This window comes from Tachypleus tridentatus, chromosome 8 (genome assembly GCF_004210375.1).
Source record: "Tachypleus tridentatus isolate NWPU-2018 chromosome 8, ASM421037v1, whole genome shotgun sequence".
NCBI lineage: Eukaryota > Metazoa > Arthropoda > Merostomata > Xiphosura > Limulidae > Tachypleus > Tachypleus tridentatus.
Window position 1 is genome coordinate 63,521,128 of NC_134832.1, and position 22,376 is coordinate 63,543,503.

The 22,376-nt window shown below is 34.4% G+C and overlaps 1 long non-coding RNA gene across 1 annotated transcript; it reads right to left on the reverse strand.

Moving 5' to 3' along the window:
* Positions 1-1,520: 1,520 nt before the first annotated feature.
* LOC143222532 (uncharacterized) lies at positions 1,521-20,752 on the reverse strand. The gene is made up of 2 exons (XR_013012300.1): positions 20,568-20,752; positions 1,521-1,813 (listed from the first exon to the last, which is right to left on the reverse strand). It is a non-coding gene; the product is annotated as an uncharacterized LOC143222532 (long non-coding RNA).
* Positions 20,753-22,376: the final 1,624 nt, after the last annotated feature.

Sequence of the window (22,376 nt, forward strand, 5' to 3'; positions counted from 1 at the left end):
TGTTTACATGAAGTTACCCAGTTAGATTTTATGGATATGTTAACGAGGCTGAAAAGTTTGCTACATGAAATAAGCTGAACCTAAAAGTGATATTTACTGACAATCCTTCATTTCGTAAAATTTTCGATCCAGGCCATATCATGTTTAAAAATGTAAACTTAGCAAAATTACTTTTATTTATACTGTGGAAAACTAAAAGCTACTCTTTCTTATTTCACAAAGAGTTTGTAATCAAATGCAGTACAATCGATTTCAACGTGAATAGGATTGTATTGTTCCGTTACCATTTCAATATAGTTTATATAAGTGAACAGCAGAGGGCGCTGTAAGTATTAATTCTGCACTTTTGTTGATTATTTTTTGTTAAGTACAAAGTTGCACAATGGACTATCAGTGCTATGCCCACAAGAGGTATCGTAACCAAATGTTGAAACTCACTGCTGAGCCACTGGGGGACTATTCACAAATGTTAATGAGTGAAATCTTATGTATAAACTTCCTTCTCTTTAACAAAATGAGTCTAGTGTTTCGAGTATAGAAAATTTGTCTCCATGGCAAGTAAAAGTAAGTAATAATCTGTGAAAAGCGATGTTTGAAGCTATCCAAAAATTTTACAGGTTACTACTTACTTAAAGAGTGGTGGTCCGTCTTCTCTTTCAGTCCACATGCTTTATACTTCCGAGGAGCACAAATCCTAAATTTTTTCAGACCTCTTGCAAATTTTGCAGAATATGCACTGCCGTATGAGGAATTCAAAAGCTTTTGTCAATCCAATAGCTGAAAAGAATTGGAGAAGATACAATGATTTACTTTTATAGTGGAAGAAAACTTTTTTCCTAAGCTATGCCTGATGTCATGGTGTTATTATAATACTTTACGTATAGCTATCCATTCAAGGCTAACATACTGACACAATAAACCCCTCTGTGTAAGATTACTTCGGATTGATATTCCAGCTTTCTATATAAAGCAATACGTCAGAAACGGTTTATTTCACAGTGACAAAAGATAACAAGTTGTTTGACTAAGAACTGTTTTCAGGGAAAGGAATGAAGTGAAGAATGATGAAAGCGTTAAGAAGCGAAATACTCACATTGGATATAGTGAGGATGATGAAACACGGGCTACAGAATAAAGAAGAAGTTACGAGCTGCAGGGCAATGAAAATAGTAATGAAGATGATGAAGAAGAACTGGATGCAGAATGAAGAAGAAGTTACGAGCTGCTGAGCAGTGAAAATGGTAATGAAGAGCGCTTAGCAAATTGAGAGTTTGGTTTGAAATTGTTCTAATCTTTTGAAGCATTTTGATCACAGTTTTGTAAATATATTATCGTGAAATCATTAATACATATTCTAACATTGATATCTGTCCTTTAACACGTTATTGATTGCTTTCTAGTGACATATATGTCATAAATGATTATTACAGGACAGGGTGATTAAATGTTAATATTTGTCCTTTATTAACTGTTACATTCATGTTTTACACATAGCATAAATGTAATAACAGGAACAAAACTTCATCCCAGATTTTTAATACGTAATAAAACTACAACGTAGATAATTTTATTTAGGCTGCTTGACATTAAAGACTCATTTTATGAGGCTTGTCTCTTTACTTCCCCCTTACGTTCAGACAGGAGGTGTTGAAATGATTGACACTGCCTCTCCCACTAGCCCCAGGATTAAAGGGTGGATGGCTATAAAAGGTCAAAGTTCAAAGATGCTAAGAGAGAAGAGTTTCTTTAATCAATTCCTTTACTGTGGACTTCGGCATTTGAATCCATCCCCTTGGTCTCGTGCATGCCTCATCTGAAAAGATAAATAGATGAACGTGTAATGAATAAAAATTCGAAATATATTGTTCTTTACGCTAAAGAAATTCGTAACAGTGTTAAAATTATCTACAGCTGTGCAACAGCAATAGGTAAAATGGATATTTATATGATTTGAGAAAAAATGTTCATATTTGTGTGTGCGCATTGCCTGAAATACGAGCTCCAACTAATGTAATTACACAATATATTTTTCAATTCTAAAAACAGTTTAATGTTCAGTTTATTAACCTCTGAGTTTCAAATGGTTATAATAGAAACCACAAGCAGGCACATATTCAAATTTTTATCTTTTATTGTGTCTTACAAAAATATGCGCAACACAAAGAAAAAAAACTGTAATATTCAAATTGCACTTTACTTCCGACAAAACATGGAAATATTATAGTATCAGGCACTACTGAGATACGAAGTGATGTAATTTAATAATTCTGCTAGTAGGTCAAAGACCAAGTTTACGAATTTAAAATGACAAAATCAGTGGCTTGATTCTCGCAGTGAACAGAATGCATGTTGTGTGGCTGAAACAAATAGAAAAATGTTGTTATACATGCATAATTGTCGTCAGCATATGAATCAATGTTATATTGCTACGATAATTTCAAATCCTATTAGTCCCTTAGTATCAGAGCAGTGTGGCTACGGACTTACAACACTAGAAACCGAATTTCGATTATATTAAACTATTACTATAATCACTAAATAACTTGCTAGTTTTGTAAATATATCTTTAAACGATTTCATCGTAAATTTGAATTACACGAAATAAATGTAGTAGAGCACTTGTGCCCTCCAGTAGCACAGCGGTTTATCTGCGAACTCATACTAATAGAGCTCGACTTGCCCAGATGGTTAAGGTACTCGACTCGTAAACTGAATAATTCTTTATATAATTTTTAAAAGATTATGAACATTAAGAGATAAGTGTTGCAGTAGGAAGGAATCGTATGGAACAAATCTGGTGGTTATATACTGGTTAAAGACATTTGTTTTGTGTGAACTTTATATCTGAGAGACTCAATTAGACAAAAAATATGTTCTCATTTTAGATCTGTTAAAAGGGCATATTTGTCCTTACGGTGTAAGGTGAAATGTCTAGAAAAGTGCAAAGGAATCTTTAAGTTTGCTTATAAACTCAAGAAAAAACAATTTTTAACGGGGAGAAGTGAATGGAGATCCTGTACCAGATTTGTTTGTTTGTTTTTTGAATTTCGCGCAAAGCTACTCGGGGGCTATCTGCGCTAGCCGTCCCTAATTTAGCAGTGTAAGACTAGAGGGAAGGCAGCTAGTCATCACCACTCACCGCCAACTCTTGGATTACTCTTTTACCAACGAATAGTGGAATTGACCATCACAGTATAACGCCCCACAACTAAAGGGGAAGCATGATTGGTGCGACGGGAATTCGAACCCGCGACCCTCAGATTACGAGTCGAACGCCTTAACACACCTGGCCATGCCGGGCCCAATGATATTAGAAAATGAACTGGGATCTCTGACTTGCAAGGCTATTTAGTTGGTGAGTTGCAGGATATGCTGTTTAGGTTGAAAATTTAGCATATCAAGAATGAACTACTGTTGCCAAAAAAAATTTAGTCAAGTAGAATTTGTGCTTCTCTGCTAGAGTTTAAAAACCTAAAATAAAATGAAAGACAGACAGTTTTACACAGAGGTAGGAATTGGTGTAAATAACACTTAAGAAACTCTAGTGTAACGTTTATGGAAAAATACTCATTTGAGAATACTTAAAGAGTTTTAATTTGTGTATCAGTGATAAATGACACAAGCGTGAAGGTCTAAGAACATACGGATTTAATAGATAAAGCGTAAAGGTAATGCATCAAAATGAAACAAATAAAATAAGCAATATATAGTCTATTCTAACCTTTCTTCTCTTTGACTTTCGAATTACAGAATATTTTAAGTAAGGGATCAGGGTGTTTCTGTTGGCATACATTACTATCGCATGAAACTAGTTTTTTGTTGACCAATGGGAGGCCATATACGGTAAAAGCAGGGTTTTGTCGATCAACGTAGGTTAACTGTATGGGATTTAAACATCATTTTATATCATATTCTTAAATAACAGGAAAGAACCATATCATAATTTGTTCAAACAGCAAATGTGCATCTTTAGGTTATACGTTTCTTTATGACTGTAAATCTCATAAAATGTTTGTTAAAATAAATTCTTTATCATCAAACATTTTCAAAACACAATTTTAACTGCGATCATAAAATTTCCTTTCTATTCCACTAAACCAGGTTTTCCAACACGCCCGATACTGACAGCTGACATATTTGTCGATGGTGAAAACCAACAGTTGAGCAGATTGTTTATGTTTTAACCTTGTTAGGGCATCAGCAGAAAAAGCTTTGGTTATATTACACTAGAAAAAGTTTCTTAACCCAAAGCAATCATTAACTTATTTCTCTTTAGACTTTCCTTTGATCTCTCAGAATGGTACCAAATGAGTTGCTCCTACTTTCTGCCTAGTTTTGGAGATGATGTTTTGCACTCTTTGTTGAGGTCTCTCAGTAGCACAGCAGAATGTCTGCGGACTTACATCGCTAGAAACCGAGTTTTGATACCCGTAGCGGGCAGAACACAGATAGCTCATTGTGTAGCTTTGGGCTTAACTTCAAATAAACAAAAACCTCTTTGTTGAGTTCTTTATGAGAAGAACTGATGGGTAACCCGGAATGGAGTCCAAAACGTCATTTCAAGTTCTAGACAGGATGTAAAAGTAGCCCATAAACTATTTAAGAATAATTAGACATGTAAATCGTGTATTAGAAATCGACTGAAAATCAATTTATAATAACATGACCAAGATGTTATTATTTCAAGATATTAGAAAAAGCAGATATAATTTTTATTCTCTCATGTTTCACATGAAATGGGGTAATATTTCGTGAAACACCCATTACCTTTGTTTTGCATGCGCAGTGGCGTTTCAACCTTGGACCATTAACATACTCTTTTCCACCCTGTAATCGGCAAAACTGTTTAAAGAATAGTCGTAGTTTAATTTACAGAGCATGAAGGGGTTGTAGGTGGAATAGTGAGAAGGGTATTTATAAAACCTCTAATTTTATCAGTCACAGCAAACAAGCTGAGATCACGTAGTTTCACGTCTTACATTGACACCTGCATAACGTTTGCCGAAAGGAATGATTACCCACTTGTATTTCATTGTGGGCGGTGGCGCATATCGAGGATTTCTGCTTACACCCTTCAACCCCAACTTTCTGGTAATATTAAATGTGTATTACTAAAATTTTAACTTTTAAGAGACCAAGACTAAATTTTAATTTGAAGTTAAGTTCCTTATTTACAGACAACGCTTTAACACCGTAAGGGTTCATTGCTGTTGACTCTCACTCCTATGGGTAAGTAGTGATTTTCCTTGCTTGTGCTTTTGTGTTTAATAAGGAAATATTTCTGGAACATTTTTCTTTTACAAGCTCCAGTTTTCGGGAGAAGTTTTGAGAGTAATCTCTTCCAGGTTGGTATACTTTAGAGTGGCTATCTCTATATTTAAACCCATGATTAAAAGTTTATATTTGTCTACAGATGAATTTTTGTAACTTGAAAAACCTAAATCTTCAAAATATCTTTCACTGGCCTTCCGACAAACATACACATAATATTATTTTCTGTTGTGCTATTACACGATATCCCTCTTGCCTCACAACGTGCATTTGTCACAGTGTAGGGAAGAAATTATTTTAGGTGTTTACGTCTGATTTTTGATTTTTATTTCTCGTATTTTATTCTTATGTCAGTAACTGATTCTTTGATTCAATTCTTTATCTCCCAGAGATGTCGAGTCTTGGGAATCTTAAGAACCATGTGAGACTCAGTCAGTTGGTCACTCTAACTCCACTTTTTCTTTATTGTGAAGTTTAGTCTTTATTGTTTTCCTTGCCCTGTTTTCCTTTGGAATTACTTATTCTTTCCTTTTTTTCATACCTTTACCTAAGCCTAAATCGGGCTTGTTAAGGAACTTTATTGGCTATGAAGATTCGATCTATAACGACATTGTAACGCGCAACAATTCAATATCGGTAAATATAAAGAATACTCAACCTGTGAAACATGTAAGGTTTTTTGTTAATCATCGATTCTCTCTACTCTAAAGGGAAACCTTTCGACTAAGTTAGGGTTTACTTAATTACATCGCTAAGAAAAATGTTTGATGTTTAGGTAGGTTTGGACTGTTGGTGGGCAGGTATCTTTGCTTTCTGACATAAGACGTCAATTGTCCCCAGTTAATACAGTGGTATGTCTACGGATTTACAAGGGTAAAATCAGGAGTTTGATTCCCCTCGGTGGGCTCAGCAGATAGCCCGATGTGGCTTTGCTAGAAGAAAACACACAACACGTCAATTGCGGTCCGAACAAGGTTTAACGAATTTGTTGCTCAGATTGTGTTTTATTTTAATGTCCATTCTGTGTTTATAGGTTCTTGGCATTAACATAAACCTATTATTTGAAATTAAAGTTCATTAAAATTCGTTTGAATAATTAATCTCACGTTATTCGTCTCGTCTGATTCTTTTGTGTACAAAAATCTTCAACGTGTTTTTATTATTTCTCACTTTACATTTTCTAAGTTAAAAAAACAAAATGTTAAATTCCTACAATACCATAAAGAAACAAATTAGTGGACAAAACTTACTTTAAAAGCCATATGCACACCGAAAAAAAGAGTCAAAGACATTTAATTACAATTATACAGTTTCTCTAAAGCAAACTTGGCTTTTTTTTTCCGTCGTGGTTTTCTTCTTGAAGCCGGTGGATTCAGGAGATAATCCGATGTGGTTTTGCTATAAGAAAAAAACACACACAAACACACTCACACCCTCCTTCAACCTAAACTTTAACATTTCCTCTCTGACAGGCTAGGCATGGTCAGGTAGCTAAGGTGCTCGACTCGTAATTCAAGTGTCGATGGTTCGAATCTCCCTCGCACCAAACATCATGCTCGCCCTTTCAACCGTGGGGGTCAACCCACTATTCTTTGGTTAAAAAAGTAACTCAAGAGCTATCTTCTCTCTAGTCTTACATTGCTAAATTAGGAACGGCTAGCGCAGATAGCCCTTGTGTAGCTTTGAGCGAAATTCCAAAACCTTTCCGACAATATTATGTGTTTTCGTTTTTTGTACTGTCCACTATTCTGACTCTAGTAATTGCACATTAGTTACCTTAATATAATAAATAAATATTACAAATGGTATTCAGGAAGACTTAAAAGTTCGGTTAAATCACAAAACGTGTCTTATCATAATGATCGAAATATAAGTAAAAAACAAACCAGGCTACTGCAACTCAACACAAATAACAAGATGTGACAGTTTATGATGCTAATTAGAGAAATGAATCTCTCAAAAGTTCCTTTTATATTGGCCAGAGTGTAAAAGGTATTTTGCATATAATAGTATATGTGTGTCGTAATCACCTTAGAACTATGATTTTGTTGGTTCTCTACACAATTAGTGTTAAGAAAGGAACCAGTAAGAAAAAATTTGACTTTAGAATAAAGTTTTGTTGTTGAACAACATTTACCCTGCACGATGAACGTGGTCGGCATTGAGAACATCAACTCAGCAGGTAACCCAGTGATTACAAGGCCGAATCGGTGCGGCCCCTTCACACCATGCTGGCCCGCCTGTCCTTTGTGGCCAACGCCGCTTCACTAGCTGGTCGTCTTGAGCCACAACTGAAACATTCCAGGTATGTGCCAGCGCCCCCAGGCCGTGAGTTAGTCTCCCATGGATACAAGTTTTCCGTAGCGTTACATGCTTCATTTTAGCACGAACAAACACGCAGATATAGAGGTCAAACTGTATATAACATATTTCAGTAAAACTGAGAACGAAAATCGACGTTAATCTCATTGACTGTCTGGAAACGTTTCTGTTTTGAGTCACTAAAATTACTGTTTAAACTGCATAACGCATCTATCACATTCTTACTTCATCATCATGAGTTGTCTAGTGCTTTAATAATAGAAATGAAACTGAAATCCCCCATCTACACTAAACAGTTGGCAGTTTGATGATAGCCAATGGTCACTCAGATACTTTAACAGTATCAATAGGTAAGACCACATTGTCACTACAGTATTATAAAACGTTTTTGAGTTTTACTTGCTCTTGTTTTAAATTATTTGCACTTCTCGAATAATACAGACACTTTAGTACACTTGAATACGTGACAAACATTCATTTGCAAAGACTGTACTTTGTCAGGTAAACACCACAACAGTAACGTTTTTGAAACAGGAAAAAGTTTAATATAATAAAATTGACTTCCACCATTTAAACTTAATATATTCCCATCACATTCGCTATTGATGCCACTAGGGGGTAATGGTAGGATACAAGAAGAAAGGAGAATAACTGTGGAACTTTACATCGTAAGTCAAAAAGAGCAGATGAAAATGTGCGTGCGTGTTCCAGGGTCATGAACATCACACAGCAGACAAATCCATCTTTGTTATTCAACAATACCGCCCTCGTCAGCTCATCAGGGCCAATAAGAAGAGAAAGGGGCGCTAAGTGTGCGTCGTAACGTATCATCGATTAATAGAAAAATTCGTCAATCTTCTCTAAAACATTTATTTCAGCTCACAGGAAGTTGCCTGATTACTAGTCTAGTCTAACACTCAACGTGCGTGTTATGAGCAATAAGGAATAACATTCTTAAGAAAACAAACAATTTACAAGATCGATTACAGGAAAGAAAAAGACGTTTATCACGGTCGTCATGACAGTACAGTGACGTGTCTTCGGAAACGCTGTGATCCAATATCGGCAATTATTATAATTATCAACACGATGTTTGTACAAACAGTCAACCACTTACTCTCTGGTACTTGTAAACAATGTGCACTTTTTCCTGTACTTACACCCGGTAGCTAGTATTTTGATAATTCAGCCTCGGCGTACTTAACTCTTAAAACCAATAAACTAGTAGGTGAAACGAGTAAAATAAAAGTTTTAAAAACGTGTAACAGTAGGTACTCTCGTTGTTATTTCACACTTACCTACTAATTATATAAATAAAAATAGGTAAAATATTCACCGTCCACTCACACGTCAGAAATATTCAAATATACAACAACTCGCATGCGGGCTTGGGAAACTCCTATTTAATCATTCTAAATTACTCGTTTTGCATTTCGTACAAAGCTACACGAGGGCTATCTGTGCTAGTCGTTTCTAATTTAGCAGTGTAAGACTAGAGGGAAGGCAGCAAGTTATCACCACCAACCCCAACTCTTGAGCTATTCTTTTACCAACCAATAGTGTGCATTTTATTGCCCCAACTGTTGAAAGGGCGAACATGTTTGGTCGGATGATGGTTCGAACCCCGACTCTCAGATTGAGAGCTGTGCGTCTTACCCATCACGTTGCCTTTTCTGTAATCCGTTCAGTAACCAACTAAATATAAAATGTATAACGTTTTCACAGTATTTTTAATTTTCCGCGCTATTCATTGGATTAAGTAGAATTAAAAACAAGTTTCTTGATGATGAGAAACCCCCTTGAAATAAAAGTGTATCCCTGGACAACGTTTATTATTAAAGTCGAAAACAATGTTTCAACCTTCTTAGATCATCTTCAGGTTTTTTGAATTTCGAGCAAAGTTACTCGAAAGCTATCGGCGCTAGCCGTCCCTAATTTAGCAGTGTAAGGCTAGGGAAAAAGCAGGTAGTCATCAGCACCCACCGCCAACTCTTGGGCTACTATTTTGCCAACGAATAGTGGGATTAACCGTTACATTATAACGCCCTCACGGCTGAAAGGGCGAGCATGTTTGGTGCGACGGGGATTCGAACTTACGACCCTCGGATTATGAGTCGAACGCCTTAGCACACACTTGGCCATGCTGGGCCCCATTTATCATATTTATAACTACTTTAAAACGTTATGAGTTGTCCTGCGAAATAATCGTTAGGAAATTAATCTGAATTGTGATTGTGTATAAACATGGTTGAACACTTTGAACATATTAAAACACTTATCCTTCATGTCATATAATGTAAACAGCTAATAATTCAGAGCATCAAACATTACAACGTCATCATATGTGATACACTTAAAGATGAAGTTATTCTTGACTGTTTATGTAATGAAGGAATAATTCGAATTCATAAGATGAGAAAATCACATGACCAAAGTATATATTTGTAGAAGAAACATATACTGCCACAATACACAAACATATAGATATATATGTAATTTGTAGAAGAAACATATACTGCCACAATACACAAACATATAGATATATATGTAAGTGGTTTGCAAGTTTTTTCGCTAGTCTTAAAAGACTACTTTATCTTCGTGTAATTAGATTTCGTAATATTTTTCCGCTATAAATTAGGGCTAAAATATTATTAGTATATAATATTTATGTCTTATTAAAGCACTTTGCAAGACAAGGGTTGTAGTGAATAAATCTGTATATCTTCTGTATTTGTTTGCACGTGCAGTCAAGTCGGTTTGATCATCTGACAACCATACCTCAAAAAAAGAAAAAAAAAGTGAAGTTGTCGTAGCTACAAGAGAACCGTGAACATGAGACGTTGCAATTATTTATTTTGGTCATAAATCAGTGAGCTTAGTACCGATGGCGAAGGAACTTCCACCGCCTAATTATGTATCTTTCATTTATGTGCGCCTATTTACGCACGTTACTACAGGTGTTTGCCTGCACTTAACAAGTTTCATGTTCAACTACACGAACACGTAATCTGATAATGTATAATCGCTGGGCGGACGGTAACTTGTTTTTCTTCTCTCTCTTTTTTTTTTTTTTTTAAGAAAAGGGAAGAAGTAGAAAGTTAATCTTGTTTTATTTATATTTGCTCCTAAAACTCCAGCACAACCATGTAAAAGTGTGAAATTAGTTCATTGAATTAATGAACAAGTTCGTTACTCGTTTTCCAATTTCTGAATTACAAAAACCAACAACAAATAAAAGATTTATTTCTTGATAAATTTGGAATAAATACTTTTGGCAGCTTTTCTATTTTTATTTATTTGAACTTCTGCAAGTTGTTATGGACTCCTTCTTGTTGTTAGTGTGTCCGACAAGCAGATCCAAAGATTCACGGCTCGCATCCTGTTCTCGTAAAAACGCGCTCCGCACTTTAGAGCCGTCGATGCGTGTTGTTGTAGGAGTGATGGTGAAAACCCACTGTTCGATCAAACAAGAATCAGCGACGTGTGTTGTTGACAAACTGCTTTCTCTCCAACCTATCAGCTAAATATTAAGGACGACTTTGCGTGAAATTCTACAACCAATAACGACAGGTTTTCTTCTGATCTGCTTCAAGTAGATCAGTCCCTATGTCCACCGACTTGTACAGCTAAAAACAGGGTTTCGATACCCGTGGTGAGCAGAGTACATATAGCCCTTTGCTTAATAATAAACAACAATCAAGTAGATTGATTTTGTTAAATTTATGGTTAGATATACACCTGCCTTTTCAGTAACGTTTGTCAATCTTGTAATATTAAGTGATTTTTATTAACATGGTTAGATTGTGAAAAAAATATATTAATCCTAAGAAAGAGAACGTCTTTTTCATTGTCATTTTATTTATGGAATTTAATAATGAACCTTGTTTGTTTGTAAATTTTGCGTGAAGCTACACAAGGACTACCTGCGCTAGCCATCCCTAATTTAGTAGTGTAAGACTGGTGGGAAGACAACTAGTCATCATCACCCACTGCAAACTCTTGGGATATTCTTTTACCAATGAATAGTGGGATCTACTGTAACATTATAACGCCACCATAGCTGAAAGGGCGAGCGTGTTTGGTGTGACGGGGATTCGAAAGCGCAACCCTCAGATTTTAGTCGAGCTCCCTAATCACCTGATCATGCCGAGCCCATTAATAAAGTCACAAAAAGAAATTACAGATAATCGCAATTAACACTTAAAACAGCTTACGTTACTTTATGTAATACCCATGATTAACACTTAAAACAGTGATTAACACTTAAAACAGTTTACGTTATTTTATGTACCTATGATTTATTTAATGTATTTCAGTTAAGTAAGAAGGAATTTTTAATTTTGAAGTATTATTTTGAATTATAAAGTATTTGTACTAATGACCTGTGTTGTTAAGGTCAAATGACATGGGCATTAAAGTTGTTTGTTAATGCCCTATAGAAGTTCAAAACTGTTACTATATAAAGCTATATAAAAGGCTTTAATTTATTTAGTTTTTATTGTATTCGTTTTCGTGATATTTTTTGTACATCAAAAGACGAATTAATGAAACGATGTACAGAATTACGGATGCGGTTTAATAACATAATCCCACACAAAATATACATATTTATTAAATTATTGTGTTGGTTTTATTCGTCTGTCACTCATTAATATTTTGTTTCTGTTTGTTGTTAACCATTTTGTTGGGAAAGTGAATTTTAATGCAAAATACTCTTCTCTTGTCTATCCATACGCTTTGTGTCCATTTTGTGCACGAATAGAAAGAGATTTCATAACTACATAGGAAAGATGATTGATAAGTCATAATTAAAGTGATAACTTACAGTCTTTTAAACTCTGCCTAATTTGAAAGCTCCTTCATTACTATAAAAACAACTGTAGCAATAATTTAGATATAGACAGTTTTTATCGATATCTAGTTAATTATATCTGCATATATTAATCAAGACATTTCAAACTTTTTCCCGCATGTTAAGCTAAAAGTCGCCTGATTTTAACATGTTCAATGCATAAATAGACAAAACCATATGTCTGAGAAATGTATAACTTACTATAATCTTTATAATAATATGGATTTATATATCGAGTTGCTAAAACCTCTCCCTAAAAAAAAGATATTATATGGATTATTATAGTGATAATTTAGTCTGCTGTATACAGTAACCAGATTGTATTTCCTTAGGGAAGGGAACTTGTCATGTTTTGAAATGAAAAGGTGCTGTGAAACCTACGAGCAGAATCTGATTATATATAATTAGTGATGCAAACAAGTCAGAATATGGTTGAGAATAAAGATGTTAGCGCAGTATGACTGTTATCATTCTAATAACCTGAAACACCCTAAAGGATGATTAGAATACACCTGGTGCTAACTGTTATAATTCTAGCTTTAATAAGCGTGGTTTAAATGTATTTCTTTCGCAAAACAACCTGTGGGTTTTCATAAGAAGTGAGATATTGCGTTTAGTTTTGTAAGATCATATGACTGAAACGAAATAGACTCAGAAATAGGCCACCTAAACAAAGTAGGTTAACCTAAACGTATAAATGCATTACTTATATTAGGCATTGAAAAAAATGTCTGATGGAAACTAAACCTTGTTTTCTGTGGTATTCTAAGTAAATATTTGTTTTTCTGAATAAACGAACACGCTGTAAATTAATAAGTTCAATTATACTAGAATTCTAATAGTTACCATCGTAACAGTGTTTAAAATTACACACTTGTACTTGATGATCATCGAATATTACCTTTAAACCTTTCTTTATTAATTCATTGGATTACATTTGACAGACTTTGCGATCGCTATCCAACGTGTGCGCGTTCAGAAGTACAGTTGTCATAGCAACACCTTTATTTTTTGTGATTAGTTCTACTAAAGGACAAACTCATTCCAAACAAGTTTGGTGGGGGCTGAGCTTCACTTGATATATTTATCTTTACCTTCAACTTTAGGTGACAAAAAATTTTTATTTCTCTGAAATGGTTTACACCATCGGACAATTTGTAGGGAAAGAAAAATTGAAATTTGGAGAAAAAAATGAAAATGTTTGAGATTCGATCTATGAACAGCAGTAGAGCATATAATTAGAACATTTACAAGTGAATTTCAAACGTAATATTATTAAATACAATGCAACATCTAGTTTTAAGCGGTCAACTCTTTTGTGTCTTTTTGTCACAATACAGAATTTAATTGAAATACATTTCTCAACAACAGTTAGCTCTTTAATTGTTTTAAGTTTCGTATTACCTTAGGAACTCTTGTAAACAAGAGGTTATTATTATATTTAACAGGGGAGATGGTCTTTATAATTCCAGAAAGCACATTTATCTAGCCTGGGCCCTGAATGCTCATTTATTTATTATATATCATCCAAGAGGTTACATAACCCTAGGGTTACCATTACTTGAAATTCAAATGAGGCTAATTTTTATCTTGAGAACACTCTTAGCAACCTTCGTATCAAAACAAACAGTTTTTCATATAAAATATTAATTTAAATGTTACACTTGAACTGGTCAATTGACGTTTTTCATTACGTACAATGTACTAGCTTCTTAATCAATCCACGTATACATGCCATGTTTGCAAGTCATTATAATTCTTTTCATTTTTATATACTATTTAATGATACCATGCCTTTTCATGACAAGCCCTTTCGTCATTGCCCGAACGTGCATTCATCGTCGCTTATTTTTACACTCCCCTTTTTGGATGCAGTACAACAGAATTTTGGGCAACTCCTAAACTAGTATTTAAGTTTTGTGTGAAAAGTATTTAACAGGGGTTTCATCTTGACGATTAACATAACAAACAGTAATTATAAAAGAAAAACAGGTTAATGTTTTTACGACGTGACTGCGAAGATAATACAAGAAAAAAAAACACAATAAACTACAACTTCAGGTGTTTCTACGCAACAAACGATTTGTTTCATTTGTTTTAAATTAAGCACAAAGCTAAACAATGGGCTATCTGTGCTCTGACCACCACGGGTATCAAAACCTGGTTCGTAGCGTTGTAAGCCAGCAGATACATCGCTGTACCATGCCACTAGGGAGCCAGATAATATAAATATATTGGCAGAAATTTAGTAAAACAATATATTTAACGAATAAAAACAATAACACCACAAACAAAAAATAATCTTGAGATAAAAAATAAAATAATTAGATCAAAACATTGAACAAAAGATTCTAATCAAGAATACGTACTTCTACTATGTGGTAAACCTACTGCACTGATTTTTGAAAAGACTCATAAAATGACACAAACAAATAATAAACAATGAGAACAAAAACTGTATTTCGTCTGTCACTTTCATTTGTTTTGGAAAAAAACTACTCGAGGAATTTCTGCCCTAATTTTGATGTGATAAATGCAATAACACTGGTCACCAACTTTTTTATTACTCTTGTTTGTCTTGGATCTGACCATTACTGTTATAAGTAACACACACACGACAAACTCTTTTTGTTAACCTAAAGATGACCTAAGAAGGTCGGAAACATTTTCTGTACTTTATTTTAATTGAAGTTTTAATACCAGCTGTCTTGAGAAACATTTTTTTTTCAAGTAGGTTTTTCGTCATCATGTATTAAGTCCCATAAATAACACTATGTAACAAAGTTTTTACTATTTTTTGTTCCCGGGCAGAAAGTGTTATTTCCCAATAACTTATGCCTAAAGTAAATGGAAAAGACCTATTTTTCTCTTCAAACTTTGCTTTTGTGACCTGGGTAATGAAATTTTCAAATTTACCCATTTTCCAGTACATTCTAGGTAGATTCAGTGCTGAGTAGCTGATAGAGAATTTTCTCGAATTTACAAGAATTTTCAAGAACTTTCTAGAACGTTGTAAAACTTACAAGAATTTTCAATAATGAAAGTGTGCAAGTTGCAAGTCAGGGGAAGTGTCACCAACATTTTTCAAGCTTCTTCACTCGTCAAGATGGGTTTTGCTTCTGCCACAATGTATTCTGTCTGTGCAAGGCAATTTTAATTGTCTGTAACCCGAACGAGTGGCGCCTCTTCATTGATAGCTCATCCAGGAGCCTCAAAGCTGTGCTGCTCCATAACGGGATTGAGTACCCGTCTCTTTCCCTTGCTCATTCGGTGCACCTCAAAGAGGAATAACAACAACGTCAAGACCTTGCTAGATGCCTTGGAGTATGATGAGTATGGCTGGGAGGTTATCGGATACTTCAAAATGGTGGCATTCCTGATGGATCTACAAGGAGGCTCTACCAAGTTTCTCTGTTATCTTTGCCTTTGGGACAGCAGGGACACCGCAGCGCACTACAACACTAGCGGACCTCCAGAAAGTGTTGTTCCCACCATTGGACATAAAATTGGGTCTTATGGAAAAATTTGTCACAGCTCTTGATAAGGAGTGTGCAGCCTTCAAGTACCTTCGAGACTTCTTTCCTAAGCTGTTTGAGGCAAAGGTCAAAGCTGGTGTCTTCGTTGGACCACAAATAAAGAAGATCCTGGAGTGCACAGAATTCCCAAGAAGTTCAGTAGGAAGAAAAAAAATCTTGGGGCCGAAAATTATGTGGAACTGGTTGAGGCTCTGGTGAAGAACTACGGCAAAATGGGCTGCAGGATGTCCATGAAAGTCCACATCCTTGACACTCATCTTGATAAATTCAAGAACATGGGAGTATACTCAGAGGAGCAAGGCGAGCGCTTCCACCAAGATATACTGGACTTTGAATTCCGCTATCAAGGAGCGTATAACAAAAACACGATGGGAGACTATATTTGTGAAAGTGATTTACATTGCAGTCGCAAATCTCAAGAAACTACTCACTTCTAAATATGTTTGTATAACTTTAGTATAAATACATGTAAATTTTGATTCATATATTATTTTATTCAGACCTTATGTAAATAAAAATGCGCAAAATGTCCGTTTTTACATAGAAAATAGGTTGATTTCTAAATTTCATTATCCAGGTCACATAAGCAAAGTTTGAAGGGAATAATGGCCATTTTCTGTACTTTTACAGCATAAGTAATTAATAAATAACACATACTATTCAGGAACAAAATTTGTGTTACGTAGTGTAATTGCTCTAGCGAATAATGATACAGTAGTATGATTGTTAACTCAAACTCTTCTTTATACATGCATCATTAAAAATATTCTTCGTTATTAAATTCCGCATGACCATGTGGTTAGGACACTTGACTCGCAATCTACGATTTAAGAGTTCGAATCCCGTGAGTAAACGTGCTCGTAGTTAAGCCTTGGGGACGGTATAATTTGACGGCCACTCCCAGTATATTCAAATCAGCATTTTAATTTTGTCTTCACATTTTTATTTTGCCAGTGGTTCTTTTTTAACGGTGTTTTTAAACTCATTTTTAATCCATACTAACTGATTTATATCCAAACATACTCGTCCTTTCAGTCGTGGGAATGTTATAAGCGACGGCCAATCCCACTTTTCGTTGGTAACGTTTAGCCTACGAGTTGGTGGTATTGAGTAGTTGCTCCTAATCTATTACTTCAAAATTAGGAACTGCTAATGCAGATAATCGTCAAGTAACTTTGCGCAAAAGTTCATCAAATAATCCTCAGAATTAATATGTTCAACCCGAACGTCTCTTTAAGCAGTAGCGTAGGAAGAAGGGTGCACCTCTCTTTTCAATCTGTTTCTGTAAGAATGCATCAAAATTTGGAAAATTACTCTTTGGAAAATCAAGAGAATGTATAAACTTTAATTCATATCCCAAGAACTTCCAAGGCCCTTGGGTGAGCCCTGGACCCTGGCCTTAAGGGTACACTTGCGGCGCACATTTCTTTTCCTTCCTCGGTAACATGAACCTTAAGAGTCCCACTTTTAATTTGCTTCCTACGGCTCTGTTATGCGCACGTGAGCTAAGCGGTCAGGTATGACACCTCTTAGATTCAGGAATAGTTCCCTCAAGCTTTGAATTTTTGACCAGGAGGAAGACAATCGGCCAGCAACATTCGCCGCTATAGAGCTTTGTTTGTTTCTTGTTACCCATACACAAGTCACTTTTCTATACCCTAAAAAATTACCATTTCTGCAAACACGACTATGGGTTAATAATACAAGCTCGAGTCCATAAGGAAACCTCTATTCCAAACTGTAGACTCAGGAATAAGTATGAACAATACTCAAGCTAACTGTGCGTCAACAAAGAGATATTTTAATACATGAAACTGATGACAGTGTTAACCACGATAAAGTTACACAGAACTACACTCTACTGGTTTGGTTTTGAATTTCGCGCAAAGCTACACGGGGGCTAGCTGTGTTAGGCAGCTATTCTTCATCACCCATCGCCAAATCTTGAGTTACCGTTTTATCAAAGAATGGTGTGATTGATCGTAACACTATAACGCTGGAAGGGTGAGCATTTTTGATGGGATGGGAATTCGAACCTGAGACCCTCAGGTTGCGAGTCGAGCATCCTAACCACCAGGCCACACTGTATTGAATAGTTTTCACTAAGTGGCTGGATGATCTTTGTTCCTCCCTTAATAATATCTAATGTATACAAGAATGGAAACCTTACACGGCCTGAATAAAATATTCTGTTAATATTGAAGCTATCCGATATGTATCAATATATTTCAATTTAAGGCAAATCATGAATCGTTTAGTTATTCTTAAGTTGTTGTATACATAAATTCGTACGCAGTGACATTGTTGTAAAAGTTGCAGGTAGAGAAAATAAAAGTAGTTTTGCTTAGTACTCTTTACACAACATGCTAAAAAATTACATTATAGTTCAAATTCTCCACGCATTAACACATTAGGTTATATGGTCAATTATACTTATCGCCGACTTTTGGTTTATTACTGTCCGACCGAATGATGGTATTTGACTATCATTTTTATAACGTACCCAATGCATAGCACCATTTGTTTTGGTGGTAATAGGACGGCAGTGATGGAGCTTCTATTTTACAATCCGGCACGTTAACTACTGGGTCACGTTCAGCATGAAGTATATACAAAACTAAAACAATGGTAACACAAAATGTTTTGAAAATAAAATAAACTTTCTTGCTTTTTTCAATGACACTTCATAAACAGTTACCTGAAGAGAGTACAAACAAAATACTACTATTACACTTTTAAACATCAATAACAGTCTTACTGAAAATCATTGTGATGAGTAAAGGATTGCAGTGTGAAACGATTAATTATCATAACGTTTTAAACAAATATTTTTTTAAGTGGATTCTAGCGAGGGAAAAGCAGAACGTGGACGTAAACGTAACACAGGTGACCTTAGATGCAACATGTAGTCAATAATATTTTGCAATGATACTGTCAGTTTCAACAGGTATTTAAATAAGCTTATCTCACATGAACTGAGCACCGGCATGGCCAAATGGTTACGGCGCTTGACTCCTAACATGAGGGTCGTGGGTTCAAATCCCCGTCACATTAAATATGCTCACCCTTTCAACCGTGGATACATTATTATGTTACGATCAACCTCACTATTCGTCGGTAAGAGTTGACCAAGAGTTGCCGATGGGTAGTGATGACTAGTTGTCTTCCCCCTAGTCTTACATTGCTAAATTAGGGACGGCTAGCGCAGATAGCCCTCGTGTAGTTTCAGGGGAAATTAAAAAATAAACCAAAACTCGCATGATTGTGTGGCTTGTTGAAAGTAGATAAGAAATGTATAGGTAAATCATATGAAATACAATTTAACACAATAAATTTTGTTTTAAAACACACTAAAATTCTTTTGATAAACGTTCGTGTTTTAAATCGTAAAATATTTTCAAATTATTTACCTACCTGTCTCGTTGTTTGACTTTCTTCATGCTTCAGCAATAATTTGTTTTAGGAGTGTTCAAATTTGCATATATACTTAGTCACATCAACAAAGTTGCTTTAATGACAACAGCTGATAAAGCTTATAGTTCTCCACACGATGTTTCTCAAGAATACCTTTCATCAGGTATTAACGGAACTTGTAGCATAATGATTTACAAGCTTACACAGAATGTTAACAGAGACTGTAACATAATGATTTACAAGCTTACATAGAATGTTAACAGAGACTGTAACATAATGATTTACAAGCTTACATAGAATGTTAACAGAGACTGTAACATAATGATTTACAAGCTTACATAGAATGTTCACAGAGACTGTAACATAACGATCTACAGGCTTACATAGAATGTTAACAGAGATTATAACATAACGATCTACAGGCTTACATAGAATGTTAACAGAGACTGTAACATAACGATCTACAGGCTTACATAGAATGTTAACAGAGATTATAACATAACGATCTACAGGCTTACATAGAATGTTAACAGAGACTGTAACATAACGATCTACAGGCTTACATAGAATGTTAACAGAGACTGTAACATAATGGTTTACACGTCATTCAATATACCTGCTGTAAATAATATGTCCACATTTTCCAGGTGTTTCAGTTAAAGTTTACTAAAGCCAGCTGCGAGATCAATTACTTTTTGAAAAATGAGACAATTTTAGCAAGGTGTAATTTTTTTAGATACTGTTTACCATAAAAAAGTAGTTATTGAAAAAAATAAAATTTTTCACTTATTTATAAATTGTATTAAAAATAAATAAAAAAGACGTTGAGTTTATCTTAATAATCCTAATGTCTTCTTTACTTTGTATTTTGGTTAGATGTATCAAAGAAAAATATGTTTTTTTCCATTTTAATATTAAAATCATATACTTGGTGCTTTCTGTATAAAAATGCGCTTCATATAATGGTATGAGACTTTATATAACGTTACATTTTTTTCAAGAAGTTTTCCTTAGCGTTATTGAAGGACCTATTGTGGATTATTTTACCTTCACTTAATTTTAACAAATACGGTTTAAAATTCACTTTATGTCAAACCTTAGGGGAAACACAAACTGTTTCAAACTAAAAAATATTCAGGTTTACAAGTTTAAACATGAAGAGATTGTTTTACCTGTTCCATGTTAACACTGACAGAGACGGGTATGCTGTAGTGAAGGATAGAGGTTTGCTTCGAGAATGTGACTTTGGAGTGCCACGGCTTTTGAGGCTTTACCAACAAGTGTCGGAGATCTCTTTATCAGCGAGACCTGGTCGGCGAGAGGGCAACACCCTGCCGTTGTTTTCACACCTCGGAAGATGTTCGGGACGCAGGTTACATGAACAAGAAAAAAGACTATTGAATAGCGACAAACTTAAAATAACAAAGTATGGGAGTAACAAAAACATTCAGTTTACACATAAAACAAATACTAAACCTTAGCAGGTGCATTTGATTTAAACAAATATAAATGAATAAATGCAGACACATTTTATAATGGTTATTCACGAATAAATTAAAGAAAAATAAAAGGGACCAGCATGGTCAGGTGGTTAAGGCACTCAACTCGTAATCAGAGGATTGGGGGTTCGAATCCCTGTCACACTTAACATGTTCACCTTTTCAACTGTGGGGTGTTATAAGCGCCCACTATTTGTTGGTAAAGGAAACCTAAGTTTTAATTAGTTATTTTTTTAAAACTAAAACGACATGTTGTGCTTACAATGAACTGATTGGCCACGATTATTTCTAATTTTGAGCTTGGAATAAAAGAAAATGGCAACGAGTCGACAATATTGCCATGTGAAGTGGTTAAACCGAATAATAAGATTAACAGTTAATCTCATAATACACTCACAGTTGAAAGTGTGAAGTGTGTTTAGTAACATCCCGTATCGAACCTCAAACCCTGAGCTTCCCAGTTTGATATAAATATTAGGCCATCACACGTTTAAAAAATAAAGTGATTCGTATTCACGTCTCGAACCTGGGACCCTTAGTGTTGTAGTTTGATATCACTATTTGATATTTTAAAACGATGGTTAAAAGAATGTTACACATGGCATACAAATTTACTGTAATTAAAATACTTTATTATTAATGCCAAATAAAGTAAACACGAAACAACATGAATTCATCGTAGTATGACCTTTCTGTTTACTATTTGGAGCTGCTTAACGCAAACGTTCTATTTCCTGCTATCTCTAAACAATGCGTTCTAGAAAAATATTGTTGAACTTATGCAAATATTCGATCTATCATAAATATTACGGGTATTTAATATCTATCTTAAAGATAATATAAATATTACGGGTATTTAATATCTATCTTAAAGGTAATATAATTACGGGTATTTAATATCTATCTTAAAGGTAATATAAATATTACGGGTATTTAATATCTATCTTAAAGATAATATAAATATTACGGGTATTTAATATCTATCTTAAAGATAATATAAATATTACGGGTATTTAATATCTATCTTAAAGATAATATAAATATTACGGGTATTTAATATCTATCTTAAAGATGATATAAATATTACGGGTATTTAATATCTATCTAAAAGATAATATAAATATTACGGGTATTTAATATCTATCTTAAAGATAATATAAATATTACGGGTATTTAATATCTATCTTAAAGATAATATAAATATTACGGGTATTTAATATCTATCTTAAAGATAATATAAATATTACGGGTATTTAATATCTATCTTAAAGGTAATATAAATATTACGGGTATTTAATATCTATCTTAAAGGTAATATAAATATTACGGGTATTTAATATCTATCTTAAAGATAATATAAATATTACGGGTCTTTAATATCTATCTTAAAGATAATATAAATATTACGGGTCTTTAATATCTATCTTAAAGATAATATAAATATTACGGGTCTTTAATATCTATCTTAAAGATAATATAAAT